Genomic DNA, 18,223 nt, shown 5'->3' with positions numbered 1-18,223 from the left:
ATACATTGAAAGAATAATGGCAGCTGGATTCTTTAAATGAATGTGGTAAGTCTGTTTCATTGAATCAATGAATTCACGATTGAAGTTTCATTGAATGAATGAATGAACGTGGTTTGTTTCAGCAAATGAGTGTGTTAAGATCGAGAAATTCGATGAATGAGAGAAGCATTATCAGGTGCAGTTGGTATCATTGAATCAGACAGTGCAGTTGGTTTCATTGAAGGAATGAATGGAGTTAGATTCATTAACTTATTGCGTTAAGATTGTTACATTCGATAATTGATTAACAGTTGTTTCATTGCTTGTACGATTGAAGTTTATATCAATGAATGAATACCATCTGTTTCATTGAATGACTGCGTTACGTTCCAGAGAATGAATGAATGAGTAACGTTTCATTTATTGAATGTAGGGTTGAAGTTTGATTCAATGAATGAATAATTGCCCTTGGTTAGATTGAATGAGTGCTGTAAGATCAAGAAATTGAATGAGTGAGAGAAGCTCTGCACATTGAATTAACAGATGCATTTGGATTCATTGAATCGGTGAGTTTGAGTCAGTGAAATAATGAAATGCAGTTGGATTCATTACATGATTGTGTTAAGTGTGTTTGACTGAATCAATGAATAACGTTTCATTCATTGAAGTTGCGGTTGAAGTTTGATGAAATGAAGGAATGAATGCAGTTTGTTTCATTGAATGAGTGAGTTAAGGTTTAGAAAGTGAATGAACGACAGAAGCTGTACTTATTGAATTGCTGTGTGCTGTACTTATTAACCTGTACTTAAGGAACCTTGAGTTTCTTTTATTGAATTAGTAAGTGCAGTATTATACATTGAAAGAATTACATCAGTGGGATTCTTTACATGAATGTGGTCAGTCTGTTTCATTGAATCCATGAATACTGATTTGTTTATTGAATGGACGATTGAAGTTTGATTGAATGAATGAATGAACGTGGTTTGTTTCAGCAATTGAGTGTGTTAAGATCGAGAAATTCGACGAATGAGAGAAGCTCTATACATTGCATTATCAGGTGCAGTTGGTATCATTGAATCGGAAAGTGCAGTTGCTTTTATTGAAAGAATGAATGCAGTTAGATTCATCAACTGAATGAGTTAAGTTTGTTTCACTTGACAAATGAATAATGGTTGTTTCATTGCTTGAACGATTGAAGTTTGTATTTAAAAAAATGGATGAATACACTCTGTTTCATTGAATGAGTGTCTTAAGTTCAAGAGAATGAATGAATGAGGAACCTTTTTTTCATTGAATCTAGGGGTGAAGTTTGATTCAATGAATGAATGAATGCCGTTGGATCTATTGAATGAGTGCATTAGGTTAAAGAATTTGATTGAGTGAAGAAGCTGTATTCATTGAATTATCAGGTGCAATTGGTATCATTGAATCGGCGAGTGTAGTTGTTTTCTTTGAAAGTTTGAATGCGGTTCGATTCATTAACTGAATGAGTGAATTTTGTTGCACTTGTTAAATTTATAACGGTTGTTTCATTGCTGCTACGATTCAAGTTTCTTTTAATGAATGAATGGATACAGTCTGTTTCATTGAATGAGTGTGTCAAGTTCAAGACAATGTACAGTGAGTAACGTTTCATTCATTGAATGTAGTGTCGAAGGTTGATGGTTGGTTGCCGTTGGTTCCATTGAATGAGTGCTTTAAGCTCAAGAAATTGAATGAGTGAGAGGAGCTCTACACATTGAATTAACAGATGCAATTTTATGCCTTGAATCGGTGGGTTTGATTCAATCAAAGAATGAAATGCAATTGTATTCATTACATGACTGTGTTAAGTAAGTTTCAGTGAATCATTGAATCATTGAAGTTGCGGTTGAAGTTTGATGCAATGAAGGAATGAATGCAGATTGTTTCTTTGAATGAGTGAGATAAGGTTTAGAAATTGAATGAACGACAGAAGCTGTACTTATTCACTTCACACCTTCAGTTCTTTTCATTGAATTAGTACGTGCAGTTTGATACATTGAAAGAATAACGGTAGTTGGATTCTTTAAATGAATGTGGTAAGTCTATTTCACTGAATCGATGAATACTGATTGGTTCATTGAATGGACGATTGAAGTTTGATTGAATGAATGAATGAACGTGGTTTGTTCCAGCAAATGAGTGTTTTAAGATCGAGAAATTCAATGAATGATAGAATCACTGTTCATTGAATTATCAGGTACCGTTGGGATCATTGAGTGCAGTTGGTTTTATTGAAAGAATGAATGCAGTTAATACATTAACAGAATGAGTTAAGTTTGTTTCACTCGGCAAATGAAGAATGGTTTTTTAATTGCTTGTACGTTGAAGCTTCTATTAAAAAATGAATGAATACACTCTGTTTAGGGGTGAAGTTTGATTCAATGAATGAATGAATGCCGTTGGATCCATTGAATGAGTGCATTAAGTTAAAGAATTTGATTGAGTGAAAGAAGCTGTATTCATTGAATTATCAGGTGCAGTTGGTATCATTGGTATCAATAAGCTGTATTTATTGAATTCACACCTCCAGTTCCTTTCATTGAATTAGTACGTTCAGTTTGATACATTGAAAGAATAACGGCAGCTGGATTCTTTAAATGAATGTGGTAAGTCTGTTTCATTGAATCAATGAATACTGATTGGTTCATTGAATGCACGATTGAAGTTTGATTGAATAAATGAATGAACGCCGTTTGTTTCAACAAATGAGTGTGTGCGGACCGAGAAATTCGATGAATGAGAGAAGCTCGATACATTGCGTTATCAGGTGCAGTTGGTATCATTGAATCAGACAGTGCAGTTGGTTTCATTGAAGGAATGAATGGAGTTAGATTCATTAACTTATTGCGTTAAGAATGTTACATTCGATAATTGATTAACAGTTGTTTCATTGCTTGTACGATTGAAGTTTATATCAATGAATGAATACAGTCTGTTTCATTGAATGACTGCGTTAAGTTCCAGAGAATGAATGAATGAGTAACGTTTCATTTATTGAATGTAGGGTTGAAGTTTGATTCAATGAATGAATGATTGCCCTTGGTTAGATTGAATGAGTGCTGTAAGATCAAGAAATTGAATGAGTGAGAGAAGCTCTGCACATTGAATTAACAGATGCATTTGGATTCATTGAATTGGTGATTTTGATTCAGTGAAATAATGCAATGCAGTTGGATTCACTACATGATTTTGTTACGTGTGTTTGACTGAATCAATGAATAACACTGAAGTTGCTGTTGAAGTTTGATGCAATGAAGGAATGAATGCAGTTTGTTTCATTGAATGTGTGAGATTAGATGGAGAATTTGAATGAACGACAGAAGCTGTACTTATTGAATTCACACCTTCAGTTCCTTTCATTGAATTAGTAAGTGCAGTTTTGATACATTGAAAGAATGAGTGCTGTTGGATGCTTTAAATGAATGTGGGAAGTCTGTTTCATTGAATCAATGAATACTGCTTCGTTTATTGAATGTACGATTGAAGTTTGTTTCCACAAATGAGTGTGTTCAGACAAAGAAATTCGCTGAATGAGAGAAGCTCTATTGTCAGATGCAGTTGGTTTCATTGAATCGGAAAGTGCAGTTGCTTTTATTGAAAGAATGAATGCAGTTAGATTCATCAACTGAATGAGTTAAGTTTGTTTCACTTGACAAATGAATAATGGTTGTTTCATTGCTTGAACGATTGAAGTTTCTATTTAAAACATGAATGAATGCACTCTGTTTCATTGAATGAGTGTGTTACGTTCAAGAGAATGAATGAAGGAGTAACTTTTCGTCATTGAATCTAGGCGTGAAGTTTGAGTCAATGAATGAATGAATGCCGTTGGATCCATTGAATGAGTGCATTCAGGTAAAGAATTTGATTGAGTGAAAGAAGCTGTATTCATTGAATTATCAGGTGCAGTTGGTATCATTGGTATCAATAAGCTGTACTTATTGAATTCACACCTCCAGTTCCTTTCATTGAATTAGTAAGTTCAGTTTGATACATTGAAAGAATAATGGCAGCTGGATTCTTTAAATGAATGTGGTAAGTCTGTTTCATTGAATCAATGAATTCACGATTGAAGTTTCATTGAATGAATGAATGAACGTGGTTTGTTTCAGCAAATGAGTGTGTTAAGATCGAGAAATTCGATGAATGAGAGAAGCATTATCAGGTGCAGTTGGTATCATTGAATCAGACAGTGCAGTTGGTTTCATTGAAGGAATGAATGGAGTTAGATTCATTAACTTATTGCGTTAAGATTGTTACATTCGATAATTGATTAACAGTTGTTTCATTGCTTGTACGATTGAAGTTTATATCAATGAATGAATACCATCTGTTTCATTGAATGACTGCGTTACGTTCCAGAGAATGAATGAATGAGTAACGTTTCATTTATTGAATGTAGGGTTGAAGTTTGATTCAATGAATGAATAATTGCCCTTGGTTAGATTGAATGAGTGCTGTAAGATCAAGAAATTGAATGAGTGAGAGAAGCTCTGCACATTGAATTAACAGATGCATTTGGATTCATTGAATCGGTGAGTTTGATTCAGTGAAATAATGAAATGCAGTTGGATTCATTACATGATTGTGTTAAGTGTGTTTGACTGAATCAATGAATAACGTTTCATTCATTGAAGTTGCGGTTGAAGTTTGATGAAATGAAGGAATGAATGCAGTTTGTTTCATTGAATGAGTGAGTTAAGGTTTAGAAAGTGAATGAACGACAGAAGCTGTACTTATTGAATTGCTGTGTGCTGTACTTATTAACCTGTACTTAAGGAACCTTGAGTTTCTTTTATTGAATTAGTAAGTGCAGTATGATACATTGAAAGAATTACATCAGTGGGATTCTTTACATGAATGTGGTCAGTCTGTTTCATTGAATCCATGAATACTGATTTGTTTATTGAATGGACGATTGAAGTTTGATTGAATGAATGAATGAACGTGGTTTGTTTCAGCAATTGAGTGTGTTAAGATGGAGAAATTCAGTGAATGATAGAATCACTGTTCATTGAATTATCAGGTACCGTTGGGATCATTGAGTGCAGTTGGTTTTATTGAAAGAATGAATGCAGTTAATACATTAACTGAATGAGTTAAGCTTGTTTCACTCGACAAATGAAGAAAGGTGTTTTAATTGCTTGTACGTTGAAGCTTCTGTTAAAAATGAATGAATACACTCTGTTTCATTGAATAAGTGTTTTAAGTTCAAGAGAATGAATGAATTAGTAAAGTTTCAATCATTGAAACTAGGGTTGAAGTTTGATTCAATGAATGAATAAATGCCGTTGGTTCCGTTGAATGAGGGCATTAAGATAAAGAATATGGTTGAGTGAGAGAAGCTCTATGCATTGAATTGATAGATGTAGTTGGATTCATTGAGTCAGTGAATTTGATTCAATGAAAGAATGAAATGCAGTTGGATTCATTACATGACTGTGTTAACAATGTTTCATTGAATCAATGCAAAACGTTTCTTTCATTGAAGTTGCGGTTGAAGTTTGATGCAATGAAAGAACGAATGCAGTTTGTTTCATTGAATGATTGAGTTAAGGTGGAGAAATTGAATGAAGGATAGACGCTGTACTCATTAAATTCAAGCAATCACTTGCTTTCATTGAATTAGTTAGTGCAGATTGATACATTGAAAGAATAACTGCAGTTGGATTCTTTAAATAAATGTTGGATGCTTTGAATCAATGCATACTGCTTCGTTTATCGAATGTACGATTGAAGTTTGATTGAATTAATGAATGAACGCCGTTTGATTCAGCAAATGAGTGTGTTAAGATCGAGAAATTCAATAATTGAGAGAAACTCTGTTCATTGAATTATCAGGTACCGTTGGTATCATTGAATCGGAAAGTGCAGTTGCTTTTATTGAAAGAATGATTAGATTCAGTCAGATTCATCAACTGAATGAGTTAAGTTTGTTTCACTTGACAAATGAATAATGGTTGTGTCATTGCTTGAACGATTGAAGTTTGTATTTTAAAAAATGGATGAATACACTCTGTTTCATTGAATGAGTGTCTTACGTTCAAGAGAATGAATGAATGAGTAACATTTCATCATTGAATCTAGGGGTGAAGTTTGATTAAATGAATGAATGAATGCCTTTGGATCCATTCAATGAGTGTATTAAGATAAAGAATTTGATTGAGTGAAAGAAGCTGTATTCATTGAATTATCAGGTGCAATTGGTATCATTGAATCGGCGAGTGTAGTTGTTTTCATTGAAAGTTTGAATGCCGTTCGATTCATTAATTGAATGAGTGAAGTTTGTTGCACTTGTTAAATTTATAACGGTTGTTTCATTGCTGCTACGGTTAAAGTTTCTTTTAATAAATGAACGGATACAGTCTGTTTCATTGAATGAGTGTGTCAAGTTCAAGACAATGAACAGTGAGTAACGTTTCATTCATTGAATGTAGTGTCGAAGGTTGATGGTTGGTTGCCGTTGGTTCCATTGAATGAATGCTTTAAGCTCAAGAAATTGAATGAGTGAGAGGAGCTCTACACATTGAATTAACAGATGCAATTTTATGCCTTGAATCGGTGGGTTTGATTCAATCAAAGAATGAAATGCAATTGTATTCATTACATGACTGTGTTAAGTAAGTTTCAGTGAATCATTGAATAACGTTTCAATCATTGAAGTTGCGGTTGAAGTTTGATGCAATGAAGGAATGAATGCAGATTGTTTCTTTGAATGAGTGAGATAAGGTTTAGAAATTGAATGAACGACAGAAGCTGTACTTATTCAATTCACACCTTCTGTTCTTTTCATTGAATTAGTACGTGCAGTTTGATACATTGAAAGAATAACGGCAGTTGGATTCTTTAAATGAATGTGGTAAGTCTGTTTCACTGAATCGATGAATACAGATTGGTTCATTGAATGGACGATTGAAGTTTGATTGAATGAATGAATGAACGTGGTTTGTTCCAGCAAATGAGTGTGTTAAGATCGAGAAATTCAATGAATGATAGAATCACTGTTCATTGAATTATCAGGTACCGTTGGGATCATTGAGTGCAGTTGGTTTTATTGAAAGAATGCATTCAGTTAATACATTAACAGAATGAGTTCAGTTTGTTTCACTCGGCAAATGAAGAATGTTTTTTTAATTGCCTGTACGTTGAAGCTTCTATTAAAAAATGAATGAATACACTCTGTTTAGGGGTGAAGTTTGATTCAATGAATGAATGAATGCCGTTGGATCCATTGAACGAGTGCATTCAGGTAAAGGACTTGATTGAGTGAAAGAAGCTGTATTCATTGAATTATCAGCTGCAGTTGCTATCATTGGTATCAATAAGCTGTATTTATTGAATTCACACCTCCAGTTCCTTTCATTGAATTAGTACGTTCAGTTTGATACATTGAAAGAATAACGGCAGCTGGATTCTTTAAATGAATGTGGTAAGTCTGTTTCATTGAATCAATGAATACTGATTGGTTCATTGAATGCACGATTCAAGTTTGATTGAATGAATGAATGAACGCCGTTTGTTTCAACAAATGAGTGTGTGCGGACCGAGAAATTCGATGAATGAGAGAAGCTCGATACATTGCGTTATCAGGTGCAGTTGGTATCATTGAATCAGACAGTGCAGTTGGTTTCATTGAAGGAATGAATGGAGTTAGATTCATTAACTTATTGCGTTAAGATTGTTACATTCGATAATTGATTAACAGTTGTTTCATTGCTTGTACGATTGAAGTTTATATCAATGAATGAATACAATCTGTTTCATTGAATGACTGCGTTACGTTCCAGAGAATGAATGAATGAGTAACGTTTCATTTATTGAATGTAGGGTTGAAGTTTGATTCAATGAATGAATGATTGCCCTTGGTTAGATTGAATGAGTGCTGTAAGATCAAGAAATTGAATGAGTGAGAGAAGCTCTGCACATTGAATGAACAGATGCATTTGGATTCATTGAATCGGTGAGTTTGAGTCAGTGAAATAATGAAATGCAGTTGGATTCATTCCATGATTGTGTTAAGTGTGTTTGACTGAATCAATGAATAACGTTTCATTCATTGAGGTTGCGGTTGAAGTTTGATGAAATGAAGGAATGAATGCAGTTTGTTTCATTGAATGAGTGAGTTAAGGTTTAGAAAGTGAATGAACGACAGAAGCTGTACTTATTGAATTGCTGTGTGCTGTACTTATTAACCTGTACTTAAGGAACCTTGAGTTTCTTTTATTGAATTAGTAAGTGCAGTATGATACATTGAAAGAATTACATCAGTGGGATTCTTTAAATGAATGTGGTCAGTCTGTTTCATTGAATCCATGTATTCTGATTTGTTTATTGAATGGACGATTGAAGTTTGATTGAATGAATGAATGAACGTGGTTTGTTTCAGCAAATGAGTGTGTTAAGATCGAGAAATTCAATGAATGCTAGAATCACTGTTCATTGAATTATCAGGTACCGTTGGGATCATTGAGTGCAATTGGTTTTATTGAAAGAATGAATGCAGTTAATACATTAACAGAATGAGTAAAGTTTGTTTCACTCGACAAATGAAGAATGGTTTTTTAATTGCTTGTACGTTGAAGCTTCTATTAAAAAATGAATGAATACACTCTGTATGGGGTGAAGTTTGATTCAATGAATGAATGAATGCCGTTGGATCCATTGAATGAGTGCATTAAGATAAAGAATTTGATTGAGTGAAAGAAGCTGTATTCATTGAATTATCAGGTGCAGTTGGTATCATTGGTATCAATAAGCTGAACTTGTTGAATTCACACCTCCAGTTCCTTTCATTGAATTAGTAAGTTCAGTTTGATACATTGAAAGGATAACGGCAGCTGGATTCTTTAAATGAATGTGGTAAGTCTGTTTCATTGAATCAATGAATACTGATTGGTTCATTGAATGCACGATTGAAGTTTGATTGAATGAATGAATGAACGCCGTTTGTTTCAACAAATGAGTGTGTTCAGACCGAGAAATCCGATGAATGAGAGAAGCTCGATACAGTGCAGTTGGTTTCATTGAAGGAATGAATGGAGTTAGATTCATTAACTTATTGCGTTAAGATTGTTACATTCGATAATTGATTAACAGTTGTTTCATTGCTTGTACGATTGAAGTTTATATCAATGAATGAATACATTCTGTTTCATTGAATGACTGCGTTACGTTCCAGAGAATGAATGAATGAGTAACGTTTCATTTATTGAATGTAGGGTTGAAGTTTGATTCAATGAATGAATAATTGCCCTTGGTTAGATTGAATGAGTGCTGTAAGATCAAGAAATTGAATGAGTGAGAGAAGCTCTGCACATTGAATTAACAGATGCATTTGGATTCATTGAATCGGTGAGTTTGATTCAGTGAAATAATGAAATGCAGTTGGATTCATTACATGATTGTGTTAAGTGTGTTTGACTGAATCAATGAATAACGTTTCATTCATTGAAGTTGCGGTTGAAGTTTGATGAAATGAAGGAATGAATGCAGTTTGTTTCATTGAATGAGTGAGTTAAGGTTTAGAAAGTGAATGAACGACAGAAGCTGTAATTATTGAATTGCTGTGTGCTGTACTTATTAACCTGTACTTAAGGAACCTTGAGTTTCTTTTATTGAATTAGTAAGTGCAGTATGATACATTGAAAGAATTACATCAGTGGGATTCTTTACATGAATGTGGTCAGTCTGTTTCATTGAATCCATGAATACTGATTTGTTTATTGAATGGACGATTGAAGTTTGATTGAATGAATGAATGAACGTGGTTTGTTTCAGCAATTGAGTGTGTTAAGATGGAGAATTTCAGTGAATGATAGAATCACTGTTCATTGAATTATCAGGTACCGTTGGGATCATTGAGTGCAGTTGGTTTTATTGAAAGAATGAATGCAGTTAATACATTAACAGAATGAGTTAAGTTTATTTCACTCGACAAATGAAGAAAGGTGTTTTAATTGCTTGTACGTTGAAGCTTCTATTAAAAATGAATGAATACACTCTGTTTCATTGAATAAGTGTTTTAAGTTCAAGAGAATGAATGAATTAGTAAAGTTTCAATCATTGAAACTAGGGTTGAAGTTTGATTCAATGAATCAATGAATGCCGTTGGTTCCGTTGAATGAGGGCATTAAGATAAAGAATATGGTTGAGTGAGAGAAGCTCTATGCATTGAATTGATAGATGTAGTTGGATTCATTGAGTCAGTGAATTTGATTCAATGAAAGAATGAAATGCAGTTGGATTCATTACATGACTGTGTTAACAATGTTTCATTGAATCAATGCAAAACGTTTCTTTCATTGAAGTTGCGGTTGAAGTTTGATGCAATGAAAGAACGAATGCAGTTTGTTTCATTGAATGATTGAGTTAAGGTGGAGAAATTGAATGAAGGATAGACGCTGGACTCATTAAATTCAAGCAATCACTTGCTTTCATTGAATTAGTTAGTGCAGATTGATACATTGAACGAATAACTGCAGTTGGATTCTTGAAATAAATGTTGGATGCTTTGAATCAATGCATACTGCTTCGTTTATCGAATGTACGATTGAAGTTTGATTGAATTAATGAATGAACGCCGTTTGATTCAGCAAATGAGTGTGTTAAGATCGAGAAATTCAATAATTGAGAGAAACTCTGTTCATTGAATTATCAGGTACCGTTGGTATCATTGAATCGGAAAGTGCAGTTGCTTTTATTGAAAGAATGATTAGATTCAGTCAGATTCATCAACTGAATGAGTTAAGTTTGTTTCACTTGACAAATGAATAATGGTTGTGTCATTGCTTGAACGATTGAAGTTTGTATTTTAAAAAATGGATGAATACACTCTGTTTCATTGAATGAGTGTCTTAACTTCAAGAGAATGAATGAATGAGTAACATTTCATCATTGAACCTAGGGGTGAAGTTTGATTCAATGAATGAATGAATGCCTTTGGATCCATTCAATGAGTGCATTAAGTTAAAGAATTTGATTGAGTGAAAGAAGCTGTATTCATTGAATTATCAGGTGCAATTGGTATCATTGAATCGGCGAGTGTAGTTGTTTTCTTTGAAAGTTTGAATGCGGTTCGATTCATTAATTGAATGAGTGAAGTTTGTTGCACTTGTTAAATTTATAACGGTTGTTTCATTGCTGCTACGGTTGAAGTTTCTTTTAATAAATGAATGGATACAGTCTGTTTCATTGAATGAGTGTGTCAAGTTCAAGACAATGAACAGTGAGTAACGTTTCATTCATTGAATGTAGTGTCGACGGTTGATGGTTGGTTGCCGTTGGTTCCATTGAATGAATGCTTTAAGCTCAAGAAATTGAATGAGTGAGAGGAGCTCTACACATTGAATTAACAGATGCAATTTTATGCCTTGATTCGGTGGGTTTGATTCAATCAAAGAATGAAATGCAATTGTATTCATTACATGACTGTGTTAAGTAAGTTTCAGTGAAGCATTGAATAACGTTTCAATCATTGAAGTTGCGGTTGAAGTTTGATGCAATGAAGGAATGAATGCAGATTGTTTCTTTGAATGAGTGAGATAAGGTTTAGAAATTGAATGAACGACAGAAGCTGTACTTTATCACTTCACACCTTCAGTTCCTTTCATTGAATTAGTACGTGCAGTTTGATACACTGAAAGAATAACGGCAGTTGGATTCTTTAGATGAATGTGGTAAGTCTGTTTCACTGAATCGATGAATACTGATTGGTTCATTGAAGTTTGATTGAATGAATGAATGAACGCCGTTTGTTTCAACAAATGAGTGTGTTCAGACCGAGAAATTCGATGAATGAGAGAAGATCTATATATTGCATTATCAGGTGCAGTTGGTATCATTGAATCGGACAGTGCAGTTGGTTGCATTGAAGGAATGAATGGAGTTAAATTCATTAACTTAATGCGATAAGGTTGTTTCATTCGATAAATGAATAACAGATGTTTCATTGCTTGTATGGTTGAAGTTTATATCAATAAATGAATACAGTCTGTTTCAGTGAATGAGTGTGTTAATTTCAAGACAATGACTATTGAGTAACGTTTCATTTATTGAATGTAGGGTTGAATTTTGATTCAATGAATGAATCATTGTTTAGATTGAATGAGTGCTGTAAGATCAAGAAGTTGAATGAGTGAGTGAAGCTCTGCACATTGAATTAACAGATGCATTTGGATTCATTGAATTGGTGATTTTGATTCAGTGAAATAATGCAATGCAGTTGGATTCATTACATGATTTTGTTACGTGTGTTTGACTGAATCAATGAATAACGTTTCATTCACTGAAGGTGCTGGTGAAGTTTGATGCAATGAAGGAATGAATGCAGTTTGTTTCATTGAATGTGTGTGATAAGATGGAGAATTTGAATGAACGACAGAAGCTGTACTTATTGAATTCACACCTTCAGTTCCTTTCATTGAATTAGTAAGTGCAGTTTTGATACATTGAAAGAATGAGTGCTGTTGGATGCTTTAAATGAATGTGGAAAGTCTGTTTCATTGAATCAATGAATACTGCTTCGTTTATTAAATGTACGATTGAAGTTGGTTTCCACAAATGAGTGTGTTCAGACAAAGAAATTAGATGAAAGAGAGAAGCTCTATTTATTGCATTATCAGATGCAGTTGGTATCATTGAATCGGAAAGTGCAGTTGCTTTTATTGAAAGAATGAATGCAGTTAGATTCATCAACTGAATGAGTTAAGTTTGTTTCACTTGACAAATGAATAATGGTTGTTTCATTGCTTGAACGATTGAAGTTTCTATTTTAAAAAATGGATAAATACACTCTGTTTCATTGAATGAGTGTCTTAAGTTCAAGAGAATGAATGAATGAGTAACATTTCATCATTGAATCTAGGGGTGAAGTTTGATTCAATGAATGAATGAATGCCGTTGGATCCATTGAATGAGTGCATTAGGTTAAAGAATTTGATTGAGTGAAAGAAGCTGTATTCATTGAATTATCAGGTGCAATTGGTATCATTGAATCGGCGAGTGTAGTTGTTTTCTTTGAAAGTTTGAATGCGGTTCGATTCATTAACTGAATGAGTGAATTTTGTTGCACTTGTTAAATTTATAACGGTTGTTTCATTGCTGCTACGATTCAAGTTTCTTTTAATGAATGAATGGATACAGTCTGTTTCATTGAATGAGTGTGTCAAGTTCAAGACAATGTACAGTGAGTAACGTTTCATTCATTGAATGTAGTGTCGAAGGTTGATGGTTGGTTGCCGTTGGTTCCATTGAATGAGTGCTTTAAGCTCAAGAAATTGAATGAGTGAGAGGAGCTCTACACATTGTATTAACAGATGCAATTTTACGCCTTGAATCGGTGGGTTTGATTCAATCAAAGAATGAAATGCAATTGTATTCATTACATGACTGTGTTAAGTAAGTTTCAGTGAATCATTGAATAACGTTTCAATCATTGAAGTTGCGGTTGAAGTTTGATGCAATGAAGGAATGAATGCAGATTGTTTCTTTGAATGAGTGAGATAAGGTTTAGAAATTGAATGAACGACAGAAGCTGTACTTATTCACTTCACACCTTCAGTTCCTTTCATTGAATTAGTACGTGCAGTTTGATACATTGAAAGAATAACGGTAGTTGGATTCTTTAAATGAATGTGGTAAGTCTGTTTCACTGAATCGATGAATACTGATTGGTTCATTGAATGGACGATTGAAGTTTGATTGAATGAATGAATGAACGTGGTTTGTTCCAGCAAATGAGTGTTTTAAGATCGAGAAATTCAATGAATGATAGAATCACTGTTCATTGAATTATCAGGTACCGTTGGGATCATTGAGTGCAGTTGGTTTTATTGAAAGAATGAATGCAGTTAATACATTAACAGAATGAGTTAAGTTTGTTTCACTCGACAAATGAAGAATGGTTTTTTAATTGCTTGTACGTTGAAGCTTCTATTAAAAAATGAATGAATACACTCTGTTTCATTGAATAAGTGTTTTAAGTTCAAGAGAATGAATGAATTAGTAAAGTTTCAATCATTGAAACTAGGGTTGAAGTTTGATTCAATGAATGAATAAATGCCGTTGATTCCGTTGAATGAGGGCATTAAAATAAAAAATATGGTTGAGTGAGAGAAGCTCTATGCATTGAATTGATAGATGTAGTTGGATTCATTGAGTCAGTGAATTTGATTCAATGAAAGAATGAAATGCAGTTGGATTCATTACATGACTGTGTTAACAATGTTTCATTGAATCAAAGCAAAACGTTTCTTTCATTGAAGTTGCGGTTGAAGTTTGATGCAATGAAAGAACGAATGCAGTTTGTTTCATTGAATGATTGAGTTAAGGTGGAGAAATTGAATGAAGGATAGACGCTGTACTCATTAAATTCAAGCAATCACTTGCTTTCATTGAATTAGTTAGTGCAGATTGATACATTGAAAGAATAACTGCAGTTGGATTCTTTAAATAAATGTTGGATGCTTTGAATCAATGCATACTGCTTCGTTTATCGAATGTACGATTGATGTTTGATTGAATTATTGAATGAACGCCGTTTGATTCAGCAAATGAGTGTGTTAAGATCGAGAAATTCAATAATTGAGAGAAGCTCTGTTCATTGAATTATCAGGTACCGTTGGTATCATTGAATCGGAAAGTGCAGTTGCTTTTATTGAAAGAATGATTAGATTCAGTCAGATTCATCAAATGAATGAGTTAAGTTTGTTTCACTTGACAAATGAATAATGGTTGTGTCATTGATTGAACGATTGAAGTTTGTATTTAAAAAAATGGATGAATACACTCTGTTCATTGAATGAGTGTCTTAAGTTCAAGAGAATGAATGAATGAGTAACATTTCATCATTGAATGTAGGGGTGAAGTTTGATTCAATGAATGAATGAATGCCGTTGGATCCATTGAATGAGTGCATTAAGTTAAAGAATTTGATTGAGTGAAAGAAGCTGTATTCATTGAATTATCAGGTGCAGTTGGTATCATTGGTATCAATAAGCTGAACATTTTGAATTCACACCTTCAGTTCCTTTCATTGAATTAGTAAGTGCAGTTTGATACATTGAAAGAATAACGGCAGTTGGATTCTATCAATGAATGTGGTAAGTCTGTTTCATTGAATCAATGAATTCACGATTGAAGTTTCATTGAGTGAATGAATGAACGTGGTTTGTTTCAGCAAATGAGTGTGTTAAGATCGAGAAATTCGACGAATGAGAGAAGCTCTATACATTGCATTATCAGGTGCAGTTGGTATCATTGAATCGGAAAGTGCAGTTGCTTTTATTGAAAGAATGAATGCAGTTAGATTCATTAACTGAATGAGTTAAGTTTGTTTCACTTGACAAATGAATAATGGTTGTGTCATTGCTTGAACGATTCAAGTTTCTATTTAAAAAATGAATGAATACAGTCTGTTTCATTGAATGAGTGTGTTACGTTCAAGAGAATGTATGAATGAGTAACGTTTCATCATTGAATCTAGGGGTGAAGTTTGATTCAATGAATGAATGAATGCCGTTGGATCGATTGAATGAGTGCATTAGGTTAAAGAATTTGATTGAGTGAAAGAAGCTGTATTCATTGAATTATCAGGTGCAATCGGCGAGTGTAGTTGTTTTCTTTGAAAGTTTGAATGCGGTTCGCTTCATTAACTGAATGAGTGAAGTTTGTTGCACTTGTTAAATTTATAACGGTTGTTTCATTGCTGCTACGATTGAAGTTTCATTTAATGAATGAATGGATACAGTTTGTTTCATTGAATGAGTGTGTCAAGTTCAAGACAATGAACAGTGAGTAACGTTTCATTCATTGAATGTAGTGTCGAAGGTTGATGGTTGGTTGCCGTTGGTTCCATTGAATGAGTGCTTTAAGCTCAAGAAATTGAATGAGTGAGAGGAGCTCTACACATTGAATTAACAGATGCAATTTTATGCCTTGAATCGGTGGGTTTGATTCAATCAAAGAATGAAATGCAATTGTATTCATTACATGACTGTGTTAAGTAAGTTTCAGTGAATCATTGAATAACGTTTCAATCATTGAAGTTGCGGTTGAAGTTTGATGCAATGAAGGAATGAATGCAGATTGTTTCTTTGAATGAGTGAGATAAGGTTTAGAAATTGAATGAACGACAAAAGCTGTACTAATTCAATTCACACCTTCAGTTCTTTTCATTGAATTAGTACGTGCAGTTTGATACATTGAAAGAATAACGGCAGTTGGATTCTTTAAATGAGTGTGGTAAGTCTGTTTCACTGAATCGATGAATACTGATTGGTTCATTGAAGTTTGATTGATTGAATGAATGAACGCCGTTTGTTTCAACAAATGAGTGTGTTCAGACCGAGAAATTCGATGAATGAGAGAAGATCTATTGATTGCATTATCAGGTGCAGTGGGTATCATTGAATCGGACAGTGCAGTTGGTTTCATTGAAGGAATGAATGGAGGTAAATTCATTAACTTAATGCGATAAGGTTGTTTCATTCGATAAATAAATAACAGTTGTTTCATTGCTTGTACGGTTGAAGTTTATATCAATAAATGAATACAGTCTGTTTCATTGAATGAGTGTGTTAATTTCAAGACAATGACTCATTGAGTAACGTTTCATTTATTGAATGTAGGGTTGAATTTTGATTCAATGAATGAATCATTGTTTAGATTGAATGAGTGCTGTAAGATCAACAAATTGAATGAGTGAGAGAAGCTCTGCACATTGCATTAACTGATGCATTTGGATTCATTGAATTGGAGATTTTGATTCAGTGAAATAATGCAATGCAGTTGGATTCATTCCATGATTTTGTTACGTGTGTTTGACTGAATCAATGAATAATGTTTAATTCACTGAATTTGCTGTTGAAGTTTGATGCAATGAAGGAATGAATGCAGTTTGTTTCATTGAATGCGAGAGATAAGATGGAGAATTTGAATGAACGACAGAAGCTGTACTTATTGAATTCACACCTTCAGTTACTTTCATTGAATTAGTAAGTGCAGTTTTGATACATTGAAAGAATAACGGCAGTTGGATTCTTTAAATGAATGTGGTAAGTCTGTTTCACTGCATCGATGAATACTGATTGGTTCATTGAATGGACGATTGAAGTTTGATTGAATGAATGAATGAACGTGGTTTGTTCCAGCAAATGAGTGTTTTAAGATCGAGAAATTCAATGAATGATAGAATCACTGTTCATTGAATTATCAGGTACCGTTGGGATCATTGAGTGCAGTTGGTTTTATTGAAAGAATGAATGCAGTTAATACATTAACAGAATGAGTTAAGTTTGTTTCACTCGACAAATGAAGAATGGTTTTTTAATTGCTTGTACGTTGAAGCTTCTATTAAAAAATGAATGAATACACTCTGTTTCATTGAATAAGTGTTTTAAGTTCAAGAGAATGAATGAATTAGTAAAGTTTCAATCATTGAAACTAGGGTTGAAGTTTGATTCAATGAATGAATAAATGCCGTTGGTTCCGTTGAATGAGGGCATTAAGATAAAGAATATGGTTGAGTGAGAGAAGCTCTATGCATTGAATTGATAGATGTAGTTGGATTCATTGAGTCAGTGAATTTGATTCAATGAAAGAATGAAATGCAGTTGGATTCATTACATGACTGTGTTAACAATGTTTCATTGAATCAATGCAAAACGTTTCTTTCATTGAAGTTGCGGTTGAAGTTTGATGCAATGAAAGAACGAATGCAGTTTGTTTCATTGAATGATTGAGTTAAGGTGGAGAAATTGAATGAAGGATAGACGCTGTACTCATTAAATTCAAGCAATCACTTGCTTTCATTGAATTAGTTAGTGCAGATTGATACATTGAAAGAATAACTGCAGTTGGATTCTTGAAATAAATGTTGGATGCTTTGAATCAATGCATACTGCTTCGTTTATCGAATGTACGATTGATGTTTGATTGAATTATTGAATGAACGCCGTTTGATTCAGCAAATGAGTGTGTTAAGATCGAGAAATTCAATAATTGAGAGAAGCTCTGTTCATTGAATTATCAGGTACCGTTGGTATCATTGAATCGGAAAGTGCAGTTGCTTTTATTGAAAGAATGATTAGATTCAGTCAGATTCATCAAATGAATGAGTTAAGTTTGTTTCACTTGACAAATGAATAATGGTTGTGTCATTGATTGAACGATTGAAGTTTGTATTTAAAAAAATGGATGAATACAGTTCCTTCAGTTCCTTTCA

The sequence above is a fragment of the Chiloscyllium punctatum genome, chromosome 52, assembly GCF_047496795.1.
Source record: "Chiloscyllium punctatum isolate Juve2018m chromosome 52, sChiPun1.3, whole genome shotgun sequence".
Lineage (NCBI taxonomy): Eukaryota > Metazoa > Chordata > Chondrichthyes > Orectolobiformes > Hemiscylliidae > Chiloscyllium > Chiloscyllium punctatum.
The sequence above is the reverse complement of the archived record's forward strand: the minus strand, read 5'-3'. Positions refer to the sequence as shown.